A 12927-nucleotide genomic window follows, 5' to 3' on the forward strand; every position below is an offset into this window, starting at 1 on the left:
TCTTACGGCTTGTAGCCCGGGGAGGGAGAGGGAGAGAGATAGCCGATCTTATGGCTTGTAGCCCGGGGAGGGGTAGCGAGAGAGATAGCCAATCTTACGGCTTGTAGCCCGGGGAGGGGTAGGGAGAGAGATAGCCGATCTGATGGCTTGTAGCCCGGGGAGGGGTAGGGAGAGAGAAAGCCGATCTTACGGCTTGTAGCCCGGGGAGGGAGAGGGAGAGAGTTGGCCTATCTTATGGAATGTAGCCCTGGGAGGGAGAGAGATAAACGATCTTACGGCTTGTAGCCCGTTGAGCGGGAGGGAGAAAGATAGCCGATCTTACAGCTTGTAGCTTCGGGAGGGAGAGGGAGAGAGATAGCCGATCTTATGGCTTGTAGCCCCGAGAGGGAGAGGGAGAGAGATAGCCAATCTTATGGCTTGTAGCCCCGGGAGGGAGAGGGAAAGAGATAGCCGATCTTACGGCTTGTAGCCCGGGGAGGGGGAGAGAGAGAGATAGCCGATCTTACGACTTGTAGCCCGGGGACGGGGAGGGAGAGAGATAGATGATCTTACGCCTTGCAGCCCGGGGAGGGAGAGGGAGAGAGATAGCCGATCTTACGGCTTGCAGCCCGGGGAGGGAGAGGGAGAGAGATAGCCGATCTAACGGCTTGTAACCCGGGGAGGGGGAGGGAGAGAGTTGGCCAAACTTAGGGCTTGCAGACCGGGGAGGGGGAGGGAGAGAGATGAGAGATAGCCGATCTTACTGCTTGTAGCTCGGGCAAGGGAGAGAGATAGACGATCTTACGGCTTGTAGACCGGGAAGTGGGAGGAAGAGAGATAGCCGATCTTACGGCTTGTTGCCCGGGGAGAGGGAGGGAGAGAGATAGCCGATCTTATGGCTTGTAGCCCCGGGAGGGGTAGGGAGAGAGATAGCCGATCTTACGGCTTCTAGCCCGGGGAGGTGGAGGGAGAGAGATAGCCGATCTTAGGTCTTGTAGCCCGGGGAGGGAGAGGGAGAGTGTTGGCCGATCTTACAGCTTGTAGCCCGGGGAGAGAGAGGGAGAGAGCAAGCCGATCTTACGGCTTGTAGCACGGGGAGGGAGAGGGTGAGAGATAGGCGATCTTCCGGCTTGCAGACCGGGAAGGGGGAGGGAGAGAGATAGCCGATCTTACGGCTAGTAGCCGGGGGAGGGAGAGGGAGAGAGATAGCCGATCTTACGACTTGTAGACCGGGAAGGGGGAGGGAGAGAGACAGCCGATCTTACGGCTTGTAGACCGGGAAGTGGGAGGGAGAGAGATAGCCGATCTTACGGCTTGTAGCCCGGGGAGGGAGAGGGAGAGAGATAGCCGATCTTATGGCTTGTAGCCCGGGGAGGGGTAGGGAGAGAGATAGCCGATCTTACGGCTTGTAGACCGGGAAGGGGGAGGGAGAGAGATAGACGATCTTACGGCTTGTAGCCCGGGGAGCGGGAGGGAGAGAGATAGCCGATCTTACAGCTTGTAGCTTCGGGAGGGAGAGGGAGAGAGATAGCCGATCTTATGGCTTGTAGCCCCGAAAGGGAGAGGTAGAGAGATAGCTGATCTTACGGCTTGTAGCCCGGGAAGTGGGAGGAAGAGAGATAGCCGATCTTACGGCTTGTAGCACGGGGAGGGAGACGGAGAGAGATAGCCGATCTTATGGCTTGTAGCCCGGGGAGGGGTAGGGAGAGAGATAGCCGATCTTACGGCTTGTAGCCCGGGGAGAGGGAGGGAGAGAGATAGCCGATCTTATGGCTTGTAGCCCCGGGAGGGGTAGGGAGAGAGATAGCCGATCTTACGGCTTCTAGCCCGGGGAGGTGGAGGGAGAGAGATAGCCGATCTTAGGTCTTGTAGCCCGGGGAGGGAGAGGGAGAGAGTTGGCCGATCTTACAGCTTGTAGCCCGAGGAGAGAGAGGGAGAGAGCAAGCCGATCTTACGGCTTGTAGCACGGGGAGGGAGAGGGTGAGAGATAGGCGATCTTCCGGCTTGCAGACCGGGAAGGGGGAGGGAGAGAGATAGCCGATCTTACGGCTAGTAGCCGGGGGAGGGAGAGGGAGAGAGATAGCCGATCTTACGACTTGTAGACCGGGAAGGGGGAGGGAGAGAGATAGCCGATCTTATGGCTTGTAGACCGGGAAGTGGGAGGGAGAGAGATAGCCGATCTTACGGCTTGTAGCCCGGGGAGGGAGAGGGAGAGAGATAGCCGATCTTATGGCTTGTAGCCCGGGGAGGGGTAGGGAGAGAGATAGCCGATCTTACGGCTTGTAGACCGGGAAGGGGGAGGGAGAGAGATAGACGATCTTACGGCTTGTAGCCCGGGGAGCGGGAGGGAGAGAGATAGCCGATCTTACAGCTTGTAGCTTCGGGAGGGAGAGGGAGAGAGATAGCCGATCTTATGGCTTGTAGCCCTGAAAGGGAGAGGTAGAGAGATAGCTGATCTTACGGCTTGTAGCCCGGGAAGCGGGAGGGAGAGAGATAGCTGATCTTATGCCTTGCAGCCCGGGGAGGGAGAGGGAGAGAGCTAGCCGATCTTACGGCTTGTAGACCGGGAAGGGGGAGGGAGAGAGATAGCCGATCTTACAGCTTGTAGCTTCGGGAGGGAGAGGGAGAGAGATAGCCGATCTTACGGATTGTAGCCCGGGGAGGGGGAGGGAGAGAGATAGCCGATCTTAGGTCTTGTAGCCCGGGGAGGGAGAGGGAGAGAGTTGGCCGATCTTACGGCTTGAAGCTCGGGGAGAGAGAGCAAGAGAGATAGCCGATCTTATGGAATGTAGCCCGGGGAGGGAGAGAGATAGACGATCTTACGGCTTGTAGCCCGGGGAGGGGGAGAGAGTGAGATAGCCGATCTTACGGCTTGCAGCCCGGGGAGGGAGAGGGAGAGAGTTGGCCAATCTTACGGCTTGCAGCCCGGGGAGGGGAAGGGAGAGAGATAGCCGATCTTACGGCTTGTCGCCCGAGGAGGGAGAGAGATAGCCGATCTTACGGCTTGTAGCGTGGGGAAGGAGAGAATTAGACGATCTTACGGATTGTAGCCCGGGCAGAGGGAGGGAGAGAGAAAGCCGATCTTACGGCTTGTAGCCCGGGGATGTGGAGGGAGAGAGATAGCCGATCTTACGGCTTCTAGCCCGGGGAGGTGGAGGGAGAGAGACAGCCGATCTTAGGTCTTGTAGCCCGGGGAGGGAGAGGGAGAGAGTTGGCCGATCTTACGGCTTGAAGCACGGAGAGAGAGAGCAAGAGAGATAGCCGATCTTATGGCTTGTAGCCCGGGGAGGGAGAGGGAGAGAGATAGCCGATCTTACGGCTTGTAGCCCGGGGAGAGAGAGGGACAGAGCAAGCCGATCTTAAGGCTTGTAGCACGGGGAGGGAGAGGGAGAGAGTTAGCCGATCTTACGGCTTGTAGCACGGGGAGAAAGAGGGAGAGAGCTAGCTGATCTTACGGCTTGTAGCCCGGGGAGAGAGAGGGAGAGAGATAGCCGATCTTACGGCTTGTAGCCCGGGGAGAGAGAGGGAGAGAGATAGCCGATCTTACAGCTTGTAGCCCGGGGAGAGAGAGGGAGAGAGCAAGCCGATCTTACGGCTTGTAGCACGGGGAGGGAGAGGGCGAGAGATAGGCGATCTTCCGGCTTGTCGCCCGGGAAGGGGGAGGGAGCGAGATAGCCGATCTTACGGCTTGTAGACCGGGAAGCGGGAGGGAGAGAGATAGCCGATTTTACGGCTTGTAGCCCGGGGAGGGAGAGGGAGAGAGATAGCCGATCTTATGGCTTGTAGCCCGGGGAGGGGTAGCGAGAGAGATAGCCAATCTTACGGCTTGTAGCCCGGGGAGGGGTAGGGAGAGAGATAGCCGATCTTACGGCTTGTAGCCCGGGGAGGGAGAGGGAGAGAGTTGGCCTATCTTATGGAATGTAGCCCTGGGAGGGAGAGAGATAAACGATCTTACGGCTTGTAGCCCGGGGAGCGGGAGGGAGAAAGATAGCCGATCTTACAGCTTGTAGCTTCGGGAGGGAGAGGGAGAGAGATAGCCGATCTTATGGCTTGTAGCCCCGAGAGGGAGAGGGAGAGAGATAGCCAATCTTATGGCTTGTAGCCAAGGGAGGGAGAGGGAAAGAGATAGCCGATCTTACGGCTTGTAGCCCGGGGAGGGGGAGAGAGAGAGATAGCCGATCTTACGACTTGTAGCCCGGGGACGGGGAGGGAGAGAGATAGATGATCTTACGCCTTGCAGCCCGGGGAGGGAGAGGGAGAGAGATAGCCGATCTTACGGCTTGCAGCCCGGGGAGGGAGAGGGAGAGAGATAGCCGATCTTACTGCTTGTAGCTCGGGCAAGGGAGAGAGATAGACGATCTTACGGCTTGTAGACCGGGAAGTGGGAGGAAGAGAGATAGCCGATCTTGTGGCTTGTAGCACGGGGAGGGAGACGGAGAGAGATAGCCGATCTTATGGCTTGTAGCCCGGGGAGGGGTAGGGAGAGAGATAGCCGATCTTACGGCTTGTAGCCCGGGGAGAGGGAGGGAGAGAGATAGCCGATCTTATGGCTTGTAGCCCCGGTAGGGGTAGGGAGAGAGATAGCCGATCTTACGGCTTCTAGCCCGGGGAGGTGGAGGGAGAGAGATAGCCGATCTTAGGTCTTGTAGCCCGGGGAGGGAGAGCGAGAGAGTTGGCCGATCTTACAGCTTGTAGCCCGGGGAGAGAGAGGGAGAGAGCAAGCCGATCTTACGGCTTGTAGCACGGGGAGGGAGAGGGTGAGAGATAGGCGATCTTCCGGCTTGTAGACCGGGAAGGGGGAGGGAGAGAGATAGCCGATCTTACGGCTAGTAGCCGGGGGAGGGAGAGGGAGAGAGATAGCCGATCTTACGACTTGTAGACCGGGAAGGGGGAGGGAGAGAGACAGCCGATCTTACGGCTTGTAGACCGGGAAGTGGGAGGGAGAGAGATAGCCGATCTTACGGCTTGTAGCCCGGGGAGGGAGAGGGAGAGAGATAGCCGATCTTATGGCTTGTAGCCCGGGGAGGGGTAGGGAGAGAGATAGCCAATCTTACAGCTTGTAGACCGGGAAGGGGGAGGGAGAGAGATAGACGATCTTACGGCTTGTAGCCCGGGGAGCGGGAGGGAGAGAGATAGCCGATCTTACAGCTTGTAGCTTCGGGAGGGAGAGGGAGAGAGATAGCCGATCTTATGGCTTGTAGCCCCGAAAGGGAGAGGTAGAGAGATAGCTGATCTTACGGCTTGTAGCCCGGGAAGCGGGAGGGAGAGAGATAGCTGATCTTATGCCTTGCAGCCCGGGGAGGGAGAGGGAGAGAGCTAGCCGATCTTACGGCTTGTAGACCGGGAAGGGGGAGGGAGAGAGATAGCCGATCTTACAGCTTGTAGCCCGGGGAGAAAGTGGGAGAGAGCTAGCTGATCTTACGGCTTGTAGCCCGGGGAGAGAGAGGGAGAGAGATAGCCGATCTTACGGCTTGTAGCCCGGGGAGAGAGAGGGAGAGAGATAGCCGATCTTACAGCTTGTAGCCCGGGGAGAGAGAGGGAGAGAGCAAGCCGATCTTACGGCTTGTAGCACGGGGAGGGAGAGGGCGAGAGATAGGCGATCTTCCGGCTTGTCGTCCGGGAAGTGGGAGGGAGCGAGATAGCCGATCTTACGGCTTGTAGACCGGGAAGCGGGAGGGAGAGAGATAGCCGATCTTACGGCTTGTAGCCCGGGGAGGGAGAGGGAGAGAGATAGCCGATCTTACGGCTTCTAGCCCGGGGAGGTGGAGGGCGAGAGATAGCCGATCTTAGGTCTTGTAGCCCGGGGAGGGAGAGGGAGAGAGTTGGCCGATCTTACAGCTTGTTGCCCGGGGAGAGAGAGGGAGAGAGCAAGCCGATCTTACGGCTTGTAGCACGGGGAGGGAGAGGGTGAGATATAGGCGATCTTCCGGCTTGTAGACCGGGAAGGGGGAGGGAGAGAGATAGCCGATCTTACGGCTAGTAGCCGGGGGAGGGAGAGGGAGAGAGATAGCCGATCTTACGGCTTGTAGACCGGGAAGGGGGAGGGAGAGAGACAGCCGATCTTACGGCTTGTAGACCGGGAAGTGGGAGAGAGAGAGATAGCCGATCTTACGGCTTGTAGCCCGGGGAGGGAGAGGGAGAGAGATAGCCGATCTTATGGCTTGTAGCCCGGGGAGGGGTAGGGAGAGAGATAGCCGATCTTACGGCTTGTAGACCGGGAAGGGGGAGGGAGAGAGATAGACGATCTTACGGCTTGTAGCCCGGGGAGCGGGAGGGAGAGAGATAGCCGATCTTACAGCTTGTAGCTTCGGGAGGGAGAGGGAGAGAGATAGCCGATCTTATGGCTTGTAGCCCCGAAAGGGAGAGGTAGAGAGATAGCTGATCTTACGGCTTGTAGCCCGGGGAGCGGGAGGGAGAGAGATAGCTGATCTTATGCCTTGCAGCCCAGGGAGGGAGAGGGAGAGAGCTAGCCGATCTTACGGCTTGTAGACCGGGAAGGGGGAGGGAGAGAGATAGCCGATCTTACAGCTTGTAGCTTCGGGAGGGAGAGAGAGAGAGAGCCGATCTTACGGATTGTAGCCCGGGGAGTGGGTGGGAGAGAGATAGCCGATCCTAGGTCTTGTAGCCGGGGAGGGAGAGGGAGAGAGTTGGCCGATCTTACGGCTTGAAGCTCGGGGAGAGAGAGCAAGAGAGATAGCCGATCTTATGGAATGTAGCCCGGGGAGGGAGAGAGATAGCCGATCTTACGGCTTGTAGCCCGGGGAGGGGGAGGGAGAGAGATAGCTTATCTTACGCCATGCAGCCCGGGGAGGGAGAGGAAGAGAGATAGCCGATCTTACGGCTTGCAGCCCTGGGAGGGAGAGGGAGAGAGTTGCCCAATCTTACGGCTTGTAGCCCGAGGAGGGAGAGAGATAGCCGATCTTACGGCTTGTAGCGTGGGGAAGGAGAGAATTAGACGATCTTACGGATTGTAGCCCGGGCAGAGGGAGGGAGAGAGAAAGCCGATCTTACGGTTTGTAGCCCGGGGATGGGAGGGAGAGAGATAGCCGATCTTACGGCTTCTAGCCCGGGGAGGTGGAGGGAGAGAGATAGCCGATCTTAGGTCTTGTAGCCCGGGGAGGGAGAGGGAGAGAGTTGGCCGATCTTACGGCTTGAAGCACGGAGAGAGAGAGCAAGAGAGATAGCCGATCTTATGGCTTGTAGCCCGGGGAGGGAGAGGGAGAGAGATAGCCGATCTTACGGCTTGTAGCCCGAGGAGAGAGAGGGACAGAGCAAGCCGATCTTAAGGCTTGTAGCACGGGGAGGGAGAGGGAGAGAGTTAGCCGATCTTACGGCTTGTAGCCCGGGGAGAGAGAGGGAGAGAGATAGCCAATCTTACAGCTTGTAGCCCGGGGAGAGAGAGGGAGAGAGCAAGCCGATCTTAGGGCTTGTAGCACGGGGAGGGAGAGGGCGAGAGATAGCCGATCTTACGGCTTGTTGACCGGGAAGCGGGAGGGAGAGAGATATCCGATCTTACGGCTTGCAGACCGGGAAGGGGGAGGGAGAGAGATAGCCGATCTTACGGCTTGTAGCCCGGGGAGGGAGAGAAAGAGCCAATCTTAGGGCTTGTGGCCCAGGGAGGGAGAGAGATAGACGATCTTACGGATTGTAGCCCGGGCATAGGGAGGGAGAGAGAAAGCCGATCTTACGGCCTGTAGCCCGGGGATGGGGAGGGAGAGAGATAGCCGATCTTACGGCTTCTAGCCCGGGGAGGTGGAGGGAGAGAGATAGCCGATCTTACGTCTTGTAGCCCGGGGAGGGAGAGAGATAGCCGATCTTACGGCTTGTAGCCTGGGGAGGGAGAGAGATAGTCGATCTTACGGATTGTAGCCCGGGCAGAAGGAGGGAGAGAGAAAGCCGATCTTATGGCTTGTAGCCCGGGAAGGGTGAGGGAGAGAGATAGCCGATCTTACGGCTTGTAGACCGGGAAGGTGGAGGGAGAGAGATAGCCGATCTTACGGCTTGTAGCCCGGGGATGGAGAGAGATAGCCGATCTTACGGCTTGTAGCCTGGGGAGGGAGAGAGATAGACGATCTTACGGATTGTAGCCCGGGCAGAAGGAGGGATAGAGATAGCCGATCTTATGGCTTGTAGCCCGATGATGGGGAGGGAGAGAGATAGCCGATCTTACAGCTTCTAGCCCGGGGAGGTGGAGGGAGAGAGATAGCCGATCTTAGGTCTTGTGGCCCGGGGAGCGAGAGGGAGAGAGATAGCCAATCTTACGGATAGTGGCCGGGGGAGGGAGAGGGAGAGAGATAGCCGATCTTACGACTTGCACACCGGGAAGGGTGAGGGAGAGAGATAGCCGATCTTACGGCTTGTAGACCGGGAAGGGGGAGGGAGAGAGATAGCCGATCTTACGGCTTGTAGACCGGGAAGTTGGAGATAGAGAGATAGCTCATCTTACGGCTTGTAGCCCGAGGAGGAAGAGAGATAGCCGATCTTACGGCTTGTAGCCCGGGCAGAGGGAGGGAATGAGAAAGCCGATCTTACGGCTTGTAGCCCGGGGATGGGGAGGGAGAGAGATCGCTGATCTTGCGGCTTCTAGCCCGGGGAGGTGGAGGGAGAGAGATAGCCGATCTTACGTCTTGTCGCCCGGGGAGGGAGAGGGAGAGAGATAGCCGATCTTACGGCTTGTAGCCCGGAAAGGGATAGGGAAAGAAATAGCCGATCTTACGGCTTATAGACCGGGAAGGAGGAGGGAGAGAGATACCCGATCTTACGGCTTGTAGACCGGGAAGGGGGAGGGAGAGAGATAGCCGATCTTACGGCTTGTAGCCCGGGGAGGGAGAGAGATAGACGATCTTACGGCTTGTAGCCCGGGCAGAGGGAGGGAGAGAGAAAGCCGATCTTACGGCTTGTAGCCCGGGGATGGGGAGGGAGAGAGATCGCCGATCTTACAGCTTCTAGCCCGGGGAGGTGGAGGGAGAGAGATAGCCGATCGTACGTCTTGTCGCCGGGGGAGGGAGAGGGAGAGAGATAGCCGATCTTACGGCTTGTAGCCTGGGGAGAGGGAGGGAGAGAGATCGCTGATCTCACGGCTTGTAGCACGGGGTGTGAGAGGTAGAGAGATAGCCGATCTTACGGCTTGTTGACCGGGAAGGGGGAGGGAGAGAGATATCCGATCTTACGGCTTGTAGACCGGGAAGGGGGAGGGAGAGAGATAGCCGATCTTACGGCTTGTAGCACGGGGAGTGAGAGGGAGAGAGATAGCCGATCTTACGGCTTGTAGCCGGGGAGAGAGAGGGAGAGAGATAGCCGATCTTACGGCTTGTTGACCGGGAAGCGGGAGGGAGAGAGATATCCGATCTTACGGCTTGTAGACCGGGAAGGGGGAGGGAGAGAGATAGCCGATCTTACGGCTTGTAGCCTGGGGAGGGAGAGAGAGAGCCAATCTTAGGGCTTGTGGCCCAGGGAGGGAGAGAGATAGCCGATCTTACGGCTTGTAGCCTGGGGAGGGAGAGAGATAGTCGATCTTACGGATTGTAGCCCGGGCAGAAGGAGGGAGAGAGAAAGACGATCTTATGGCTTGTAGCCCGGGAAGGGTGAGGGAGAGAGATAGCCGATCTTACGGCTTGTAGATCGGGAAGGTGGAGGGAGAGAGATAGCCGATCTTACGGCTTGTAGCCCGGGGATGGAGAGAGATAGCCGATCTTACGGCTTGTAGCCTGGGGAGGGAGAGAGATAGACGATCTTACGGATTGTAGCCCGGGCAGAAGGAGGGATAGAGATAGCCGATCTTATGGCTTGTAGCCCGATGATGGGGAGGGAGAGAGATAGCCGATCTTACAGCTTCTAGCCCGGGGAGGTGGAGGGAGAGAGATAGCCGATCTTAGGTCTTGTAGCCCGGGGAGCGAGAGGGAGAGAGATAGCCAATCTTACGGATAGTAGCCGGGGGAGGGAGAGGGAGAGAGATAGCCGATCTTACGGCTTGCACACCGGGAAGGGTGAGGGAGAGAGATAGCCGATCTTACGGCTTGTAGACCGGGAAGGGGGAGGGAGAGAGATAGCCGATCTTACGGCTTGTAGACCGGGAAGTTGGAGATAGAGAGATAGCTCATCTTACGGCTTGTAGCCCGAGGAGGAAGAGAGATAGCCGATCTTACAGCTTGTAGCCCGGGCAGAGGGAGGGAATGAGAAAGCCGATCTTACGGCTTGTAGCCCGGGGATGGGGAGGGAGAGAGATCGCTGATCTTACGGCTTCTAGCCCGGGGAGGTGGAGGGAGAGAGATAGCCGATCTTACGTCTTGTCGCCCGGGGAGGGAGAGGGAGAGAGATAGCCGATCTTACGGCTTGTAGCCCGGGAAGGGAGAGGGAAAGAAATAGCCGATCTTACGGCTTGTAGACCGGGAAGGAGGAGGGAGAGAGATACCCGATCTTACGGCTTGTAGCCCGGGGAGGGAGAGAGATAGACGATCTTACGGATTGTAGCCCGGGCAGAAGGAGGGAGAGAGAAAGCCGATCTTATGGCTTGTAGCCCGGGAAGGGTGAGGGAGAGAGATAGCCGATCTTACGGCTTGTAGACCGGGAAGGTGGAGGGAGAGAGATAGCCGATCTTACGGCTTGTAGCCCGGGGATGGAGAGAGATAGCCGATCTTACGGCTTGTAGCCTGGGGAGGGAGAGAGATAGACGATCTTACGAATTGTAGCCCGGGCAGAAGGAGGGATAGAGATAGCCGATCTTATGGCTTGTAGCCCGATGATGGGGAGGGAGAGAGATAGCCGATCTTACAGCTTCTAGCCCGGGGAGGTGGAGGGAGAGAGATAGCCGATCTTAGGTCTTGTAGCCCGGGGAGCGAGAGGGAGAGAGATAGCCAATCTTACGGGTAGTAGCCGGGGGAGGGAGAGGGAGAGAGATAGCCGATCTTACGGCGTGCACACCGGGAAGGGTGAGGGAGAGAGATAGCCGATCTTACGGCTTGTAGACCGGGAAGGGGGAGGGAGAGAGATAGCCGATCTTACGGCTTGTAGACCGGGAAGTTGGAGATAGAGAGATAGCTCATCTTACGGCTTGTAGCCCGAGGAGGAAGAGAGATAGCCGATCATACAGCTTGTAGCCCGGGCAGAGGGAGGGAATGAGAAAGCCGATCTTACGGCTTGTAGCCCGGGGATGGGGAGGGAGAGAGATCGCTGATCTTACGGCTTCTAGCCCGGGGAGGTGGAGGGAGAGAGATAGCCGATCTTACGTCTTGTCGCCCGGGGAGGGAGAGGGAGAGAGATAGCCGATCTTACGGCTTGTAGCCCGGGAAGGGAGAGGGAAAGAAATAGCCGATCTTACGGCTTGTAGACCGGGAAGGAGGAGGGAGAGAGATACCCGATCTTACGGCTTGTAGACCGGGAAGGAGGAGGGAGAGAGATACCCGATCTTACGGCTTGTAGACCGGGAAGGGGGAGGGAGAGAGATAGCCGATCTTACGGCTTGTAGCCCGGGGAGGGAGAGAGATAGACGATCTTACGGCTTGTAGCCCGGGCAGAGGGAGGGAGAGAGAAAGCCGATCTTACGGCTTGTAGCCCGGGGATGGGGAGGGAGAGAGATCGCCGATCTTACAGCTTCTAGCCCGGGGAGGTGGAGGGAGAGAGATAGCCGATCTTACGTCTTGTCGCCGGGGGAGGGAGAGGGTGAGAGATAGCCGATCTTAGGTCTTGTAGCCCGGGGAGGGAGAGGGAGAGAGATAGCCGATCTTACGGCTTGTAGCCCGGGAGGGAGAGGGAGAGAGATAGGCGATCTTACGGCTTGTAGCCCGGGAAGGGGTAAGGGAGAGAGATAGCCGATCTTACGGCTTGTCGACCGGGAAGGGGGAGGGAGAGAGATAGCCGATCTTACATCTTGTAGCCCGGGGAGGGAGAGAGATAGCCAATCTTATGGCTTGTAGACCGGGGAGGGAGAGGGAGAGAGATAGCCGATCTTACGGCTTGTAGCCCGGAAAGGGATAGGGAAAGAAATAGCCGATCTTACGGCTTATAGACCGGGAAGGAGGAGGGAGAGAGATACCCGATCTTACGGCTTGTAGACCGGGAAGGGGGAGGGAGAGAGATAGCCGATCTTACGGCTTGTAGCCCGGGGAGGGAGAGAGATAGACGATCTTACGGCTTGTAGCCCGGGCAGAGGGAGGGAGAGAGAAAGCCGATCTTACGGCTTGTAGCCCGGGGATGGGGAGGGAGAGAGATCGCCGATCTTACAGCTTCTAGCCCGGGGAGGTGGAGGGAGAGAGATAGCCGATCGTACGTCTTGTCGCCGGGGGAGGGAGAGGGAGAGAGATAGCCGATCTTACGGCTTGTAGCCTGGGGAGAGGGAGGGAGAGAGATCGCTGATCTCACGGCTTGTAGCACGGGGTGTGAGAGGTAGAGAGATAGCCGATCTTACGGCTTGTTGACCGGGAAGGGGGAGGGAGAGAGATATCCGATCTTACGGCTTGTAGACCGGGAAGGGGGAGGGAGAGAGATAGCCGATCTTACGGCTTGTAGCACGGGGAGTGAGAGGGAGAGAGATAGCCGATCTTACGGCTTGTAGCCGGGGAGAGAGAGGGAGAGAGATAGCCGATCTTACGGCTTGTTGACCGGGAAGCGGGAGGGAGAGAGATATCCGATCTTACGGCTTGTAGACCGGGAAGGGGGAGGGCGAGAGATAGCCGATCTTACGGCTTGTAGCCTGGGGAGGGAGAGAGAGAGCCAATCTTAGGGCTTGTGGCCCAGGGAGGGAGAGAGATAGCCGATCTTACGGCTTGTAGCCTGGGGAGGGAGAGAGATAGTCGATCTTACGGATTGTAGCCCGGGCAGAAGGAGGGAGAGAGAAAGACGATCTTATGGCTTGTAGCCCGGGAAGGGTGAGGGAGAGAGATAGCCGATCTTACGGCTTGTAGATCGGGAAGGTGGAGGGAGAGAGATAGCCGATCTTACGGCTTGTAGCCC

This window comes from Pristiophorus japonicus, chromosome 1 (genome assembly GCF_044704955.1).
Source record: "Pristiophorus japonicus isolate sPriJap1 chromosome 1, sPriJap1.hap1, whole genome shotgun sequence".
NCBI lineage: Eukaryota > Metazoa > Chordata > Chondrichthyes > Pristiophoridae > Pristiophorus > Pristiophorus japonicus.